The following is an 18,855-nucleotide window of genomic DNA, read 5'->3' on the forward strand; positions in this document are numbered from 1 at the left end:
CACGGCAGCAGGAGGGACGGAAAGAACGATTTTGAGGCTTCACTCACTTGAGAGGTGAGTTATGGGATACATTAAATTGCGGGCAAACAGCTTTCGCATCGAAATGAAAAACACGTACAATTATATATTATTTTAGATTATTTGTTATTATATTTTGTTATTTTAGAGACACATATACAAATAAATATATACAAATACATATATATATACACACACATTTTCACTGCCTGTTTTTTTTGGAAAATTATCACGATGTTTGTTCAGGTTATAAATACCGATACCATGAATACTTGATCCAGTGACACTTTAATATGTCCAAATTTAAATGACTAGTCAGTCGTTCATTATTAACACCTTTTTTTTCCACCCTTCCCTCTGTCACTGTCAGCTTGTTTTGATGTAAGTCAGATTCTCACTCACACACACACACACACACACACACGCACACACACACACACGCGCACACACACACACACACACACACACACACACACGGAGATGCGCATTGTACAAGTGTTTGTTTTGATGCGCATCCCACACACTGAGAGGAAGGCTATTTGGACCGCCTCTGGGTGGCTAAGAGGGAAGTCGGCCTCAATGAAAAGATAAAAACCACACAGCTGCTGGCCGTCAATCAAAAGGTGAGCATCGCCGAGGCAACCAGGCGAATAGGGAGATTTGCAGTATGATAAAAAAAAAAAAACATACATCAAAAAAATCTAAATTGGGAGTTGTGAAGATGGATGTCATCAGTAATTGATCACTACAGATTATGTTGATCTATTTAGCGATGATGTATCAGAAGGAAATGGACATTGATGAATAGCCCAAAATGGCATTTGCTGTAATACCAGGCCACTACAATCTTGTCATTTGAACAAATCATTACAAAAGTGATATTTTGCCTAGCATATGATGCCATAGATAGTCAGAAATATTTTTTTAATATGCTCTATGGTCACTTTATTAAAAAAAAAAGAAAAGATGTCTGGCCAATGACATCACCGCAGCACAGTAAGCATCTACCAGTGCTCTCAAGACTCTGGGGATGAGGGGGAGGTGCTTCGTTCGGGTCTCTCGATCAGATCAATAACTCTTCATGGAAGTTTGGCCACGATGGATATGGAATCGATAAACGCAGAGCTCGCTTCACCGCCCTCCCCCCAAAGGCTGGAGGCCATTAATTTTTTATTTGTGCATTTGTTTATTTTTCTATGTGAATTATTCACAGAGGGGTCCTGGCCGATGGGACGCACCCGACGTAAGACGTTTCGGGAAATCAAAAAGGCAAAGTGTTGAGAACATCTGTGGCCGCAGGAGACTGTTAGGGGGTGTTTGGTTGGGGACGGGGACAGGGGACGGGGGGTTGTCTCACGGGTTTGAGGTATCAAATTTTCACGTTAACACCTGTCGGTCTGAAAAACAGGTTGCATTACATGATGGTGTGGCTATAAATAACTTCGTAGTCCAAGACAAAAGAAGCAAGGCGAAGCCTGGACAAAAAATACATTAAAAAAAAAAAAATCTGCAGGGTTTTTTTAAACGTGTTCAAAATGTGAGGGAAAAATATGTAACTGATTTCAAAATTAAAGCCAAGCATGATGAAGCATGCACTGATGAAGCATGTACTGTAAAGACACCATTAAACTTGATTTAAGAATTTAACATGACCTGCTCCCACAAAAAATATATATATTTCATCTGTTCCAACTCTCACAAAGGAAAGGTCGGTGTTGTTGGACAGTCTGCGGCATGGAATTGAAGCGGATTTACGTGGGACAGGAGATGTGAGACTATTTCTTTTCGTAAATGGATGCTACAGCTTCGTGTTTGCTTTCAACATTTAGCTTGGAGGAGACGCGCACATTTCACCATGACGTCCCTGATCCACTGGTGAAAAGGATGCTTTGATCCTCTCCTCTTTAATCTAGAATTGCTTCATAAGACAAAGAGGGTGCAGAAAGTGCTTAGGATTGTCTTTGTTTGGTCTTTTGACTTCAAGATGGCGCCTCAAGAGTGGCTGCCTTTACAGCAATTCCTGTATTTTGTTTTTCTACTTCTTCCTTTCCTTTCCTCTTCCTATCATCATTTTGTTGCTGTAAAATGTAAATTTCTCCACTGAGACGAATAAAGCTTCCGCCAATCCAAATTTTATGTTCTATTTGTTCCAAATTAATTTCAAACCATTTCTTGAAACTCCAACTATGACATTCTTTGGAACCCAAAAACTTTGACCTCAGTGATACACTGGTGAAAAGAACGCTAATCTCGAACTGCCTCATACAACAATGAGTGTGTAGAAATTGCTTAAGATTGAATGACTAGTCTGTGTCTTTTGTATCGTGTCACATTATTTTTATTTAGTTTAGTTGTTGTTTTGACTACAAGACGGCGACTCGAGAGTGGCTGCCTTTACAGCAGCTCCTGTATTTTGTTTTTCTACTTCTTCCTTTCCTTTCCTCTTACTTTTATCACTTTGTTGCTGTGAAATGTAAATTTGTCAACTGCGAGATTAATAAAGGCTAATCCAATCCAAGAATGCCGACCATCACGTTAAGACATTGTGCCGTTTGAGCACTCGTTCCCTAGCAGGACAAAAAGCTCATCGAGAGCGAGTTTCGCTGTGAAATTGTACTTGTCAATCACACGGGACTGCACCTTTGTTTATTCATACAAAGTTGTCATTTTGTTTTCATCTCCACGTTCACTCGAATGACGTTTTTGCAGAAAGGGAGGAGACCTATTTGAACACAATGGTGCTTTTTAATTGGTTTTAAATGCCACGCTAACATGAATGATTAGAGTTTCGATAATCGCTGACAATCTGGCGCTTTGTTTTGGGGAGGGAGGTACATGCCGTCCATAATTTTACTTTGTCTATTTTTACACTCCACTTCTACTTGAATAATTCACTTTTTTTGTTTTTTCTCTATGTGATTTATTTTGTTCCATACGACTCTAAAATTGTGTTTTCCCAACTGAAGGCCTCACCCCTCATAAAACCATTTCCTCACGGCCATTTTTTAAACCATCCATCATTGTACTTAATCAATACAACATCACGCGGGTGTCCAAATAAATATGTCTGTCTAAATAAATATGTCTGGAAAGGGTATGGGGGTTAGACCTGGCCTCAAATAAGCATTTGTAATTAAAAAATAAAAATAAAAAAAACGTTGTTGTAGCAGCCTCATTTGTATGTGTCAAAGTATAATTAATGTTTAGAGCCAACACACAGCACAACTCTGTCCTGAGCTCAGGCACTTAATTAATTACTTTTCCTTTTAATTTGACCTCTTTTGTTCTCATAAAAAAAATAATTAAAAAAAACTGTGCACGCAAGGACGGTCACACAAACACACACTTACAGGACAACCAACACCATTTTTTTAATTTCCTAACTGACATCAGAAAAACGTTTTATAGCATCTAAAATACCCAAAACACGCAGGCTGATATTTTTAGTCAAATGCATATTGAGCGACAACAACTCTCGCCCACCATAGAAGTAGTGTGTCACCCCAGCCTCTACTGTGTCACCTTATAATGTGGTGTGCGTTATATTCGGAAAACCTTTATATATTGACATATTATATTTGGAAAACTGTTTCCATTCATTGGGGTGCGCCTTATACTCCCGTGCACCTTATACACCGGAAAATACGGTAGTGGACATTTCAATGATCAAATCCATGACAACTTTCGACACATTTATGAGACAGTGTAATATGATTCACGACATTTGAGGGAGATAAAAGGCGAAGTGAAGTTCTGCGAAGGCATGACGGATGATTTGGAGATGCCGCGAAGCGCACACTGGGCTTTTTTTTTATTGCTTTTTCTGGACTGCCAATTTCTTGCTGTCACTGCCGAGTTGCTGAGACGTGCAGGCAGCAGCTTTTGAGGTAACCGCACTAAAACTCACAAGCCTGTTCCCAATTACATTGTTCCCAGAGATAATTCCGACATTGAGATTCACAGCAGCACTTATTTGCTGTCCCGATTTCTTTTCTTTTTCTTTTTCGTCCCCACAGGCTGACAACACGCATGACGACAATCAAGCAAGCTGACGGCCGTCATATTTATTCATCATCAATTAGTCGTCATGCCGGCTCATCCCGAGCAAACATTAACTCAGAACAACGCGTGACCAACTGCCGTATCTCCAATCGGACGACTGAAATGAAGGCTTAATGGCTCTATTACGATGATCATAACGGGACGGCCGGACGTTATTTTTTTTTTACGTCCTATAAAAGTTTCTGAAAATGTCAGCGAAATGAAACAGCTTAGCTCATTCACTGCCATTCATGAATTTATTCGGGAATTGAAAATATGACATAGAGCGCCATTCCCGAATTTGTTCAGGGTTTGTTTTTTTCTTGTTTGGGTGCCAATAAAGCGCTGGCCATGGCCTCCGGCAATGTTTCTTAATTTCCCACAAGCCTTTCCCTTTTTTCCACGATCGTGGTTTGTCCCAGATTCAGCTGTTGTTAAAGCGCGATATAAACCAATATTGTATTGTATTTGGTCGGCTGCCTTGATTTCAAGCTTATATAACTCCAGACCTATGTAATTTATGAATTACCATTTTTTTTCTGATGAAAGAAGAGTGTCTATGGTTTTTTATGCTGTATTGAATGTTTATGTAGTCCTAAAACTCAATATTCTGTGGGTACTGGAATTCGAGTGACAATGAGAAAAACACTGGCAGTGGTGTGGACACATTTTTGCACATCATTTGGCAGTGAATGATTTAAAAAAAGAAATAGAAAACCTTCGTTGGTCAAGAACAATAAGAGAATTGCTTCCCACTGTTCTGAAGCTTGACGTTTGTTTGGAAATTTGCATGTTTGAGGTTCAAGCGGACAGATGGGTTGTGACATCGCTCCAGACGAGCATCCAAAACACCACGTTGTCACATTGTGTGCGGATGGCAGGAACACAGACAAAAAAAATGAATAGAGCAGAGAGAATGTGCGACGCCGCCAATCAATTCTCTCACCAAATCCAACCCCAACTTTGGGTTCCATCCTCTTCTCGCGGATTGCACGTCTGAGTGAATCATCCCGGAGAACCATCTGACCGTCAGACAACAAATGCTTGAGTGTCTGTGTTCTACTCCAAAAATATTCACCACATCAAATTAGATGCAGCGCCTCGGCGTCCTCGCCGTGTGCATACCAAACGCTCGATCCTTTGGGCTTTTTCTCCACGCTGTTTGGTCACACGCTGGCGGCAAGGGAAAAAAAATATGTGTGGAAATCACAGCAATCTATGAAATATTGTGCATGATAATGCCCCCGGAGTTTGTTTGGGGGCGGCCGCGCGTATGCGACTTTGCGTCACGTCGCACCAAAGGCCCGAAAGCAATAAGAATGCAAACACAACGTACGCCTTCCTAATTGCGCCTCCATCAACAACGCCGCGCTGGGAAATTGCCCTCTCATTTAAAGCAGACACGGCCCACCGCGGTCAAATGAAAGTCTGCAACCTCCGCGTGGAACTTGACTTATGTGTCAATGACTGAGAACGGCCGGAGGGGCTGGATGGGGATGAAGAGAACTTACACACATAATAATAATACATGTCATTTATAAGTGCCTTTCAAAACTCTCAAGGACACTTCACAGTCACAGGATAGTTTTTCTGTGGGTGAGCAGCGGCAGCCACACGCGCCAGCATTCACTCAACCTGGAAGTAAAGTAAAAAAAAACAACATACACACGCACACGCAGTCACAGGATACGTTTTTCTGAGGGTGAGAAGCTTTGAGGAATGCATATGTAGACCCTCTAGAAGCCTTAAGAATTACAAATTTGTGAGGGCTGACTAAAAAGTCCTCACTTGTCAGACATTTCCTTACTATACATGGTATAAAATCATAGTGGTCCTCACAAAAGTAGCCATACAAACACACACACAGACACACACACGCATATTCCTGTTTCTATGGTTTCGTGAGGTCCAGATAACTCCAGATAAAGGAGTGAGGACCACCGTTGCTGATAAGTTTTGAGAAGAACTAGTGTTACATTTGAACACTAAATGTTACCCCATTTCCCACTTCAACTTCTTTAAAAACAAAGAAATAAAAAGTGGACATAAAACTGAAATAACAGCAAGAGTGAGGTTTCTGAATAGGTACATTCAAAGTCCTCACCCGTGTAGTGAATTTGGTTAAAATATCGTTTTTCTTTTCTCAAAAAAGGGTCTCAAAAAGGATTCATGGCATTTTAATACATTTCATTCATTCAATGGGACAAACACCAGTACAAAAGCCACCAAAGCATTATAACAGGTCTTTTTGTGCTACAGTGTCATCTCAGCGAGTTGTTTTTTTTTTCCTATTTTACGGCGCAATGCCAAGTGTCTCTGATGAGATGCTCTGCTGTTTTTTCCATTTACTTCTACCACACTTCACTGGCAGCTGCGAATTGGAAAAAAGACAGAACATTTCTCACAGGGGGGACCCGCGGGGTCACTTGCTGCACGACGACGGCAAGTGACACAACAAAATAGACCAAAAAAATAGTGGCGATGCTTGTCCGAGTGCTTTTGGCCGGCACGAGAAAAGAAAGCCCCAAGGTCTGAGGGAGGCGCTGATAAACCGAGTCGTAAAGGACTTTGCAGGTCAAATACGTATGTAAAAATAGTAACATTAAATTAATTTAAAAAAATATCCAGATTCAATGCTAAGCCTATGTTGCCTAAGAAGTCTGTTGTAGAAACGATCCAAATTAAACCTCACCCTACCATGCCGATTTAGTGAAGGGTTTTGCTGTTTTATGAAAATAGCTTGTTTTACTCCCCTTACAAACCATCTATTTTCTTTCGCTAAGATTTTAACCTCACTGTCGTCAAATGTGTGGTAGCTAGCTTTTAGGTGCATATGTACTGCAGATTGAGGCCCACTAGTATTATCCCTGCGATGTTGATAAAAAAAGTATTTTGAGAATTTGTGTAGTCTCCCCAATGTATTGCTTTTTACAATCTTCATTTTTACAGTGTATTGAATCAACTATGTTACTTTGTTTTTCATTTGGCAGCCTATCTTTTGGATGCACTAATTTTTGCCTTAAAGTGTTTATCGGTTTGAAATAAGTAGGAATTTTGTGTTGCCAAAGGACTGTAGTTTTTCAGAAACCCCTGCAATGTAAGGTACTGCTACTCCTCTCCTTTTAGTATCTTCAGAATTTTTGGTTTCATTTCCTAGTCTTTCCTTTTGACATTAGTTAAAAGACTACTGAGGGTAACCACAGTTTGTGAGTGCTCTCTTGACATGTTTTGACTCCTTTTCTCTACCTTCAACGCTTGTTGGTATTCGTTTAGCCCTATGCTGGAGGGTTCCGATGTATAAGGTGCACCCAAAAGCCTTGATTTCTTTGACTGACAATATATTTCATAAGCATTAAAGTAGGTATGTGCTTGTGTTTACAGAGTCGCCTTCTTGCAAAATATTGTCAGCCCACGGCCTCAACTTTCCTTTTTTTCCTCCCAACATTTTCTGGCGAGTTCATGGACCGTTATTTGTTTTTTATTTGATGAGTCACTGGCAGGATTAAGCTTTTGCCCTTGCGTTCTGGTGGGCTGAAAACGAAAATTGATTTTGCGCCTCGCGGCTGCCATTTGAGGTGACGCGTCAACAGCGAGATGTTAGCTCAACTTCTCAGACTACGTTTGGGGACCCAGCTGCTGTGTACGCACGCCGACCGCTCCGATTTGAATATTAATTCTCGGAGGATGGTGACCTTTCGGCCCAACGAACCCGAAGGCGGCGCACCGACGCCCCTGCGCCTCTTGGCACGCTTGTCCATCGCAAGAGCGGCGGACAGAAGGCCACCATGCCGTCCAGCGTCAGCTGACCTTTTTTGACCTTCTAATTTAAACGCGACGTGTAGACAGATGTGATTGCCACGGATTTTAACACATTGACTGCCGATGCGTATGTGGAACTGTCGCGGCTTGGAATTGAAGCTGATTTACGGAGATGTGAGTTAATCTTTTTTCATCAATAGATGCTACCGCTTCGTGTTTGCGTTCAAAACCTAGCTTGTAGCAGACGTTCACATTCCACCATGACATCCCTGATTCATTGGTGAAAAGGATGCTTTGATCCTTTCCTCTTTCATCAAGAACTGCTTCATACGACAACAAGGGTGCAGAAATGCTTTGAATTGAATCTGTCGTTTGTCTGTCGTCTAGTTTTTTTTTTGTTCTTTTGACTTCAAGAGGGTGCCTCGAGAGTGGCTGCCTTTACAGCACCTCCTGTATTTTTATACTCCTTACTTTCCTTTCCTCTTCCTTTCATCACTTTGCTGCTGTAAAATGTAAATTTCTCCACTGTGAGACAAATAAAGGCTACTCCAATCCAAACTGTCATTGTGAAGGATGAAATTAATGTTATGTTTTTTTTTCCAAATTAATTTCAAACCATTTCATGAAACCCCAAATATGACATTCTTTGGAACCAAAAAAAAAGTCTTTTTTTTAAACCAAGTGGGTTCTTTCTGTTACTCTAAATGAAGCACCAAGTCATTTTGACCCAGGAGCTTTACTTCATAAAAGTAAGCCTAAAAGTTTGATTGTCTTGAAGAACAGCAGACAAAAAAAGTCTCCCAGTCCAGACAGAGCAATTATACATGAAGGGCTTTATGGCCACCATCTTAAAAGTCTCGATAAATGAGATCCACGAGAGAAAGAGTAACATCAAATAATATGGCCTCATGTAACGAAGCGATTGCTGCTGTGTGATCACTAATGGCGACCTCATTTCAAGTCAGCCTACAGCCAATCGGCTGGCCGGTCATTTGGTGACAGACGTTCAGATGTTTGTTTCCAAACATCCAAAATAATTTGTCATTTACAAAAATATATGTTTCCAAATTACCGTATTTTCCAGGGTATAAGGCACACCAGAGTACAAGGTGTGCCTTATGTAGGAATGTTTTTATCGTTGTTCATGAAATAATAATAGAGTTGATGGATGCTTGAAATTAGGCCATTATGGGACTACTGTATTTTCCAGGGTATAAGGCGTGCCAGAGTATAAGGCGCACCACCTATGAATTTTGCATTTTCAAACTTTTCCCATATATAAGGCGCACTGGACTATAAGGCGCACATTCATTGAAAGAAAAAAAAAGTTGTCCAATTATTATAAATACATGAAAGTTTTCCAAATATAAGGCACACCACATTATAAGGTGCTACAGTAGAGGCTGGGGTGACGCACTACTTCTTCTACGGTGGCTGCTGACGGGAGTTGCAAACTGTTGTGGCTCACTATTACTTCACATATAAGGCGCACCTGCGTATAAGGCGCAGGGTTAGCTTTTGAAGAAAATGAAGGCTTTTTGTTTGCAACTTATACATGGAAAAATATAGGTACTTTTTCCTTACAAAAAAAAGCATTCCTATTTGCCACCCTACTTTCAAAACAATCATAGCAATTGCAATGAAGGCACAACAATTCAACGGCAGTCCCAACCTAGAGAAAGAGATTTCAAGTACACCAAAGTCGCCTCGCTCAAAGCCCCTCATCGTGGAGGCGAGCCCGAGTGGATGACTCTGAGCACGGAGCTGCACATGTAGGATTAGAAGGCATCTCTCTCTCTCTCAAGTGGACACTCGGGTGGTGGACTGGTTCAAAAACATCTCTGCTGTTTTGGGATTATCATTGTTTCGTATAGACGAGGCGCTGACAGGCTCAACAGTAGAATGAATCATCGACGACGAGACCTTGCGCATGCTTGCTCAGTTTGCACTGCCCCACCTCTCGGCCTCGGGTAAATATTGCTATTAGCATTTTGACATTTGCGCTGTGGAGCATAGGGTATTAAAAAAACCCACGTTTGCCATTGGGCTCCGGTCAGCCTCTCATCTTTTTGCAGACGCCATTACATTAAGTTGCTGTCATCGCGAACTTGACTTACTACTGCCTGAAGTCGTTTTTACGAATCTGGGCCATGCTTTCAAACAATGGTATGTGTTTCTAGTCCAAACAGAATGTTAGCGTCTTAAGCTATAAATAGCAACCAACTAGCTAGCCTCCATGTGCTTGCCACTTCTGAACCAAATTGTTTTATACGTTGCAGACCGATTAATGCAACATGCTAAGATGGGGACCTCCACTAAAGATTAATAACTATAACTGCATTACAAACGTAAAATATATTATTCTTCTTGGTTGGTTACAGTGAAAGTAATTCAACATGAAACTTCTCTCCAAGGAGCACTCAGCTGCGACCGTGTAGGCGGCCTTCACCTCTCAACCCATCGTGTGAGCTTGTAGGTGTGTGTTTGTGTGCGTTTGTGCACACCCCATCGATAATTAACCCAATTACAGTTGCATCCAAGCCATAGCATTATGCCGGAGGGCTTGCAGTAAAGAGGGGAATTCGTAGCACGTAGTTGCTAATTTATGTCTACTCAAAATAAGAGGATGCATCCACGTTGCTCAAAAACATTATTTTATGTGGAGAAAACACTTTATAAATATAATATATATCTTTGTAGTGGCAAAGTAAAGGGATAAAACATTGCCTGTATTGGTGTACAGTATCAGGTTATTGCAGTGCTTGGAATTGCTATTATCAATAATAGTTCGTTTGATTTGATTATGATATGATCCACTTTTGTGAAAATATTTGAACATTTTTAATAAAAAAAAACTTCAAAAAATCAAAAGCCGCTTCTCTCAAACTACATACATGAAAAAAGACAGGAAATCAGTTGTTTACGTTTGAAGCAAAGCAGCATTTTGGCTAGCTAGCATCGTCCAGAATTTGGGGGGAAAATTCAGCGCGAAAAAAAAGTTAGCATAAAATTAGGATGATTTGTGGAAAGTAAACCGGGGCTACCGTGAGTAAATCTACATTAAAAAAGTCTCAAGGGGCCATGTCTGAAATAATAATATTAATACATTTCATTTATAAGCGCCTTTCAAAACTCTCAAGGTCACTTTACAGTCACAGGATATGTTTTTCTGTCGGTGAGCAGTCGCAGCCACACGCGTTCACTCAATCCGCAATAACTCAAATAGATTGAAACCTAGCTAGTGAGCTAATAGATAGCTAGCTAGATAACCAGCTAGCTAACCAGATGGCTAGCTGGATAGCCAGCAAGTTAATTCCTAAATGATATGGGTCTGGAGTCATATGAGCATGAAATAAGGGCAGCCGTCCAAAATACAATGCAATAAAATATAATAGCCATGACTATCACAAGGACACACATGTAAAGAGTCTCAAAAAGCTACAGGAAGGCTGCCATTTTGGTTCCAACATAGGATCATTTTAGTAGGCATTTTTTGGGGTTCTCAAGTTTCACAAAGCAAATTTTTGTGTGCGGTACCTCCGCCTCTAAAGCCAATTTCACTGAGCTTTAATATCATGAGTAGTGTACAAAAGTGTCAAGAAGCCATACAGTGCAAAAAAGACACAGGACGTCTACAGTTTGGGGCGATAGTGGGCTTTCTAGGCTCATTTTAGAGCATTTCAGGAACCCCCAAAATTCCTTGATGATGAAGGTCTCAAAGAAGAGACCCCGCACAAGAATGATAAAGTCAACGGGGACAGCGCATTAACACAACAGGCACAAATACATTCCTGTGAGCTTCGCGGTGTAATGGCCTCTACCGTCGTGCGGCAGTCTCGTTATGGTCGATGGCCAATTAGAGGCTTCAATTAACAACCACTCTTTCTTGGAGCGATGCCGTTGGACATGATTAGGTCCTGAGAGCTCACACTTCAAACCTGCAGTGCCCGGAATGATATCGTATTAGCGACGGTAATATGGAGACTTACGTAAGCACATGACAAATTTAGTATATGAAGTATTGCGTTGTACAGAATTCCCAGGTGTGTGCCTTATCATGAAGCACCGCTCAAGCTCATTTATTGGATTTTATCGACATCGTCATCCTAGGGCTGTAAAATGTCATTTGAAGAAGAAAAAAAAAAGTGCGGCCCCACTGCGAATACCGCCCTTCCCATTGGCGCCTTGGACGACAGCGTGCTCGTCCTCTGGGGCGGCGTCATTTATCACCAAGAGCGGTGATAAATGGAGGTGAAGGGATGAGATTAAACAGATGAAGTGAGACCGTGTAACCCGCAGTGCAGAGAGATGCCACTGCGTCATCATGCAAGGTATCTTAGGCCTGGTTTGGGACGTGTGTCCTTAGACATACAGTCCATATTTCGTTTGGTCATCTTAGAAACATTTCTTGCGTTGCTATCAAAAACTTACAAACCATACACCGTTTATTGCTTCAAAATGGCTGCTTCAGGGTAAAATAACCCATTTGCTGCTCCAGGTAGCATGGTGTTATTAACTACTTCAATATCGACAGGGAAATGTGTCTAAATGTGAGTGTGTACACAAATGGAATCAATGGATGCAGACAGAAGGTGTGAATGAATCCAGGAGGGGAAGAACTGTTATATGAGATGACCTGACATGACCTGGCGAAGGCGCCAACAAGTCATTGACAGATGATTAGCCCGTGTCATTGTTATCCGGGGGACGGGATAGGACTTGACACTTCAACGGAACTTTCCAACAGAAGAGAAGGTGGCGAGTGTTTGGAATGTTCCATTAGATGGGAGGCCTCAAGGAGAGGAACTAGGAGGGTCATTTCCATGTAATCGAAGGAAAACATGGATATAGGAGGCCCTTGACATAAATAGAAGAATATGCATTGAAAAGATAGCGGGAGATGTATTAGCTTGCTGTCAGAAAACACTGATTTTTTTCACATAAGGAAGCATTGCAGAAGACCATTGATCTTTAACATGTAATCACAGTTGGCCACTACAGAAGGAATAAGACTAATTGGATTGCCGGTGTCGCAGATCTTAATCAGGCGAGAGCATAGACGGACGGCAATACCGTTCATCTTCAGCACCGACACACCACAAGACCGATTAGACCACTTTAAAGTCCTCTGCGCATCTTGCTCTGCGATATAAATTTCCAAAAGGCCCAGAGTTGCGCTCTTTGCAATCAGGACGAAGGGAGTGAGGTGCATGTAGTGAAGTAGAACAAGCTTTTAAAGATGATTGAAGGAGGAGGCTCGTGCTACATGTTAACAGCCTGATGATTAATCAAAGCAAAACTGCGCACAGGAGCTTTTTAATCACCAGTTTAGAATCTAAGATGGGATGTAACAGATGTTAGAATATTCCTACTGCAGGTTTTCATCATACCTCATTATAATGTGTCACAACTGAATAAGAATTAATCTTCTATTTGCGACCCTTAATCAAAATGGCTACAGTTAAAACTCACTGCGGGGGTTTCTGCTCAATCAGAAAGTGGTTAATCACATCTAAGCTAAGAATAATGCGGGCATTAGAGGAATAGCTGGATCGCTAGTTAGACAGCTAGCTATACAGCTAGCTAGATAGCTGGCTAGATAGACAATACGCTAGATAGCTAACTCGACAGATATCTAGATATATAGCTAGATAGCTAACTTGATATAGATATTATTGTTATAATCACCCCTATATCGTGCTGTATTGAATAGCTAGCTAGCATCACATTATTAATATTAAGTAACAGATACAGTATTTCCCCATTGCAAGCACACATAAAAGAAACACTGAATATTATTTAATTACACAGTAAAATGTAACAAGTTTTTGTTCTATTAATACATGAAATGCTATTATTATATGCTAATGCTAGGTAAAGTAGCTTTATGGGTACCAAGAGTGTACATATACAACATTCATTTTTTTGGTCTTCTATTTAGGAAACAAACAAGAAAGATAAGTGAAAAAAAATCAGCTTGAACAAAACAAAACAAAAATTACTATTAATATTTTCTTCTCAAGGAAATAAAGATTGAAGATTGTTTTGTATTGATTGCTGGTTTATCTATTGAAACTGTGTGTTAGCTTTGCGGTTATCTATTATTTTCTTTAAACAAAGCGTTGTATCCTTTCAGTAAAAAGCAACTACAGTAATAATCTTGTTATATCGATATCGGTTATATCGATAGTACCGCTTGTTACGATACTATTTCTATGAACGCAAGGAGAAAATTACATGCGCGCAGGGTCGGATATATCGATAGTCCCGGTTATATCGATATTTTTTCCGACTCCCGAGAATATCGATATAACGAGACCTTACTGTATTGTGTTATTCAAGACAAACAGCAAGAATACTGTTATAAAATAATGTGACTTTCGGTAGGTGACCATTCAATATCGCTCAGCCTGATGGGAATATTTGTTGAATATGAATGTTGTAAATTGAAAGCGGGGCTATTATGTTTTTCAATATTTTGCCTCCATTTGCTCAATGACCAATACAATAAAACAGAGTGTGTTAGCAGACTTGGAAGAGACCAATCTGATTAGTTTCTGAAAAGGATTGCTTGACGTAACGGAAGTGTGCTTGTTTAGAACAGCGAAGGTCGTCCCCAGCAACGAGGAGGGGGGGGGGGGGGTTCGCATAGGGCGCAATTGTTTGCATAGTCATTACTAACCTCTCCATCCTCGGCCCTGTTGTCTTAGTGGCGGCATCCCCCACTCTCACCAAAATACGCCCACCTCCCTCAGGCGCCTTTTCATCTCTATCGTCACGGGAACAGGAGCCACAAGGGAGAGGCAGTCGGCAGGAAATTAGACGCATGACAAGATAAGAGGCAGCGTTCTGTCTGTATCGGTTCCCTGGCAACTAGCGGGAGCAGCTGGGGATGACTAAGAGAAAAGAAAAGGTAACCGCCGATGCGAGCGTTGCCTTTGTTTTTTTTTTAAGTCCCACATAAAAAAAAAATTGCACTCTGCTCGAAGCTAAACGGCAGCAACTCTATCAGGCCACATCGAGTCGATACTTGGGCCCATAGCTCACTTCACTTTATGGCTTGGTACATGAACGCGGTATGATAAAATGTTATTAAAGCAGCCATTCCGCTCCTCCACCGCTGTAATGAAACTTCGCCAGATCGCTTCTTATTCGGACGCATTTTGGGAGATGAAGAAAAAGTGAGCGAGATAGTTAAAGTTCATGAACAACGTATATGTTTTATTTTTCTTTCAGTTTGGCATGGTATTAATTTTATGGCATCTTCAATGTCAAAGGCAACCGCCATCACGATAACCTTAACTCATTGACTGTCATTCACAAATTTATTTGGCAATTGAAAATATGACGTCGAGCGCCATTCCCAAATTTGTTTGTGTTTTGTTTTTTTCTTGCTTGGGTGCCAATATAGCGCTGGCCTCTGGCAATGCTTTTCGCCTCCGCATGGGGGCAGAATTTCCCTTTTTACCATGTTAGCGCTTTGTTCCAGCTTCAGCTGTTGTTCAAGCACTAGATAAACCAATATGTATGTATTGCATTGTATTGTATTTTGGACAGTCGCCCACATTTCAAACTCAGATAACTCCAGACCCATATAACTTAGGAATTAACTTTTTTCTGATTAATAAAGAGAGTCTAAGGTTTATAACGCTGTATTGAATGTTTATGTAGTCTTAAAAATCAATATTCTGTGGATCCTGGAATTCGACTGACAATGACAAAAACCCTGGCACTGGAGTGGAGACATTTTTGCATATCATCTGTCAGTTAATCAGAATCAGAAAACCTCTAATCTTCCCACAATTTGGAAATTTGCCGTCCACGGCAGCAATTTGAAAGGGGGTAGGGGTGGGGGGATGAAAGAATAAAAAAACAAAATATTCTAAGCAGAGTAAAAATGTCAGAAGACTGAGATGTATACTGTACATGTGCAAAAATGAGTTAATGATAATAATTTATTCTTGATTTCTTTATATGGTTGGCGTCATAACAGCCTTCCAAGGAAACAGTACGTAAAACGTGGCCTTGCCACAAAAATACGCTTGACAAAATGGAAAGTAATCAACTGAAACGAAAGAGCGCCATGATGAGCAATTCTAATGACCATCACTGGAGATTTCAAACGCAGAAAGGTTGCGGCGATGAGGGCAAGGAGTCCTTTTTAATAACAAGGTGGCGATACGCTAATGAGCCGGCGGGCAGAGAAGCGGCAAGATAAATCAGTGCGACACAGCAAATCAACGAGAGAAAAGTGAGCATCTGCTCATACTGACAGGTTGATAAAATACAACAAGGGTTGCGGGGCAAAGGGTGTCCAAGTACTGTTGTCCACATGACGTTCGGGGTTAAGTCTCAAAATGATCGACACCTTTTTTTTCCCCTCACACCCCCGCGTTTGACCTTTTGGTTTTGACGGTAAAATTGATCCACGGTGAAGTCACAGCGGGATCATGTAGAACATTCCGGCATCAATGCTGAAATAAAAAAATGCTGACCTTCAAGAGCGTCGCACAGTGGGTCATCAGTAAGAACGAGTATTTGCTTCTTGACACTTTTGTTAACTACTCATGATATTAAAGCTAAGTGAAATTAGCTTGAGAAGCGGAGTTAACCGCACATAACAATGTCGCTAAACAATGGCTCAAATGATCCTACGTTGGAACCAAAATGGCAGACCTCTTATAGCTTTTTGAGACTCTTTATGTGGGTGTCCTCATGATAGTCATGGCTATTATATTTTATTGCATTGTATTTTGGACGGCCGCCCTCATTTCGTGCTCATATGACTCCAGATCCATATAATTTAGGAATTAACTAGTTGGCTATCTGGCTAGCTATCTAGTTATATAGCTGGCTATCTAGCTGACTACCAGGCTGGCTAGCAATCAATCTATTAGCTAGCTAGCTAGATTTCTATCTATTTGAGTTATTCTGGGTTGAGTGAACGCTGGCACGTGTGGTTGCTGCTGCTCACCGACAGCAGTGGCACTTGACATGCTTGTTTTGCTTTCACGGGCCAAATAAAATGGTGTGGCGGGCCAAAATTGGCCCACGACCCATGACTTGTACAACAGTGCTCCGTACCATTTGCACGTCGAGTATTTTGCGCAACTATTTTTTAATCATTATATTTGTTTTGTCAAGCACTTTAAATCATTTTCTAACATTTGTGTCTATTACCCCCCCATGCATGTTGTGTTCATTTTTCGTCCATTTCATAATTATTTATTTGATTCAAACTGCAATGTTCTACACATTTTTTTGTATTTTACTCCACGTTTGGATATTTTATTAGCTTGTCAGGGCTGGTGTAGTGGCAATATTGGTATGCGCCAATGTCCCTAAACTTTTGACTGGTGCCGCTCCTGTTTGCAAAGAGCAGCCATATTTCTTCAAGAGGGGTATTGTAATACAATACTTAAAACTGTGTGTGGGTGAGAGCAAGAGATATGACTGCATTAGCCGCTGAAGTGATTTGTGTGTGTGTGTGTGTGTGTGTGTGTGTGTGTGTGTGTGTGTGTGTGTGTGTGTGTGTGTGTGTGTGTGTGTGTGTGTGTGTGTGTGTGTGTGTACTCAAACAACTCATCAAATAAAAGGCACGTACGACTTGCATGTGCATATGTGTGTCCAGTATTGGCTCCAACTTATAATAAATACCATAGTGAAGACAAACACCCCCCCCCCCCACCACCACCACATACACAAACGCAAATGGTAATTGTCGTTGCCAGATTGGTTCTTTTTTTAGTTGTGACAAATTGTACTTTTTTTCTTTTCAGTCCAGACGCAGTAGCAGGATAAAATAAATAAAATCAGTGGCAGAGATCTGCCTGAGGCAGTTTTGGCTCCAGTTTGAGCCCAATTAGCTCTTTTCCTACTTTTATCAAATGCAACATTTTTGAAAAAAAGTTTCTTACCTGCCGGACAACTGTCCAAAGTTGCTTGCAGTTAATACTGGAAATGAGTTCACTAAAGAAAAAAAGAAAAGAAATAAAATAAAATAAATCAAATAAACAAACAAACAAACAAACAAATATAGAAAGGAATAAATAAATGGTAAATATTTTTTTTGGGGGGGAATATTTTTTTCCCGTTCATCTTCATAGAGTGACATCATATCCCCAAATAACTGCATTTGGGCCTCGACTTGTCGTTAAATCCAAATCATTTTTTTACAAGTGAGGCTTTGAGAACCTCTGACTCACCTTTTGCCATTTTTTCCAAGCCATTTGCGGTTGCAATAAAATCAGCGGGCAAGGCTTATATTTTGTTGATTCGTATGGGCAGATATCAGCATCTTGCCGCCCACCCACAAAAAAAGGTGAATTCATTCAAGTTCATTGATATAGTTTTGATGTAAAAAATGTACAGTATTTTCCGATGTATACGGTGCACCCAAACGCCTTCATTTTCTTGAAAAGACCATGCGCCTTATACGCCTGTTCGCCTCATAGGTGAAGTAATATTGAGCCACAACAGGTCTCGCAACTACTGTCAGCAGTTATTGACTCCATTTCTGCTTGTAGAAGTAGTGGGTAACCACAGCCTCTACTGTAACGTCTTATAATGTGTGCCTTATATTTGGAAAACTTTTATATATTTATATACAGTAAAGTCTCATTATATCGATATTCAAGGGAGTCCGAAAAAATATCGATATAACCGGGACTATCGATATATCCGAACCTGTTTGCATGTAATTTTCTCCGTGCGTGCATAGAAATAGTATCGATATAACCGGGACTATCGATATATCCGATATCGATATAACGAGACTTTACTGTATTATATTTGGAAAACTTTTTTCATTCATTGAAGGTGTGCCTTATAGTCCGGTGAGCCTTATATATGGAAAAAGGTTTGAAAATACACCATTCTTTGCGGGTGCGCTTTATACTCCGCTGCACCTTCTACTCCGTAAAATACAGGAATCCAATAATGGCCTAAGTACAAGCATCCACCAACTCTATCTTTATTTCATGAACAACGATAAAAACATTCCGACTTTTTGTTTGTGGCTCCCTCTGTGTTGCTGTT

At 40.7% G+C, this 18,855-nt stretch overlaps 1 long non-coding RNA gene across 1 annotated transcript in view; it reads right to left on the reverse strand.

The window, feature by feature from the left end:
• The window catches only part of LOC148885343 (uncharacterized), a 28,227-nt gene that overhangs the window by 4,661 nt on the left and 4,711 nt on the right, over positions 1-18,855 (reverse strand). Inside the window, exon 4 of the long non-coding RNA XR_016117996.1 lies at positions 17,736-17,787. This is a non-coding gene — a long non-coding RNA (uncharacterized LOC148885343). The remainder of the gene's footprint in view (positions 1-17,735; positions 17,788-18,855) is intronic.

The sequence above is a fragment of the Hippocampus bargibanti genome, linkage group LG17 (assembly GCF_051943395.1).
Source record: "Hippocampus bargibanti isolate YZ-2025 linkage group LG17, ASM5194339v1, whole genome shotgun sequence".
NCBI classification, from domain to species: domain Eukaryota; kingdom Metazoa; phylum Chordata; class Actinopteri; order Syngnathiformes; family Syngnathidae; genus Hippocampus; species Hippocampus bargibanti.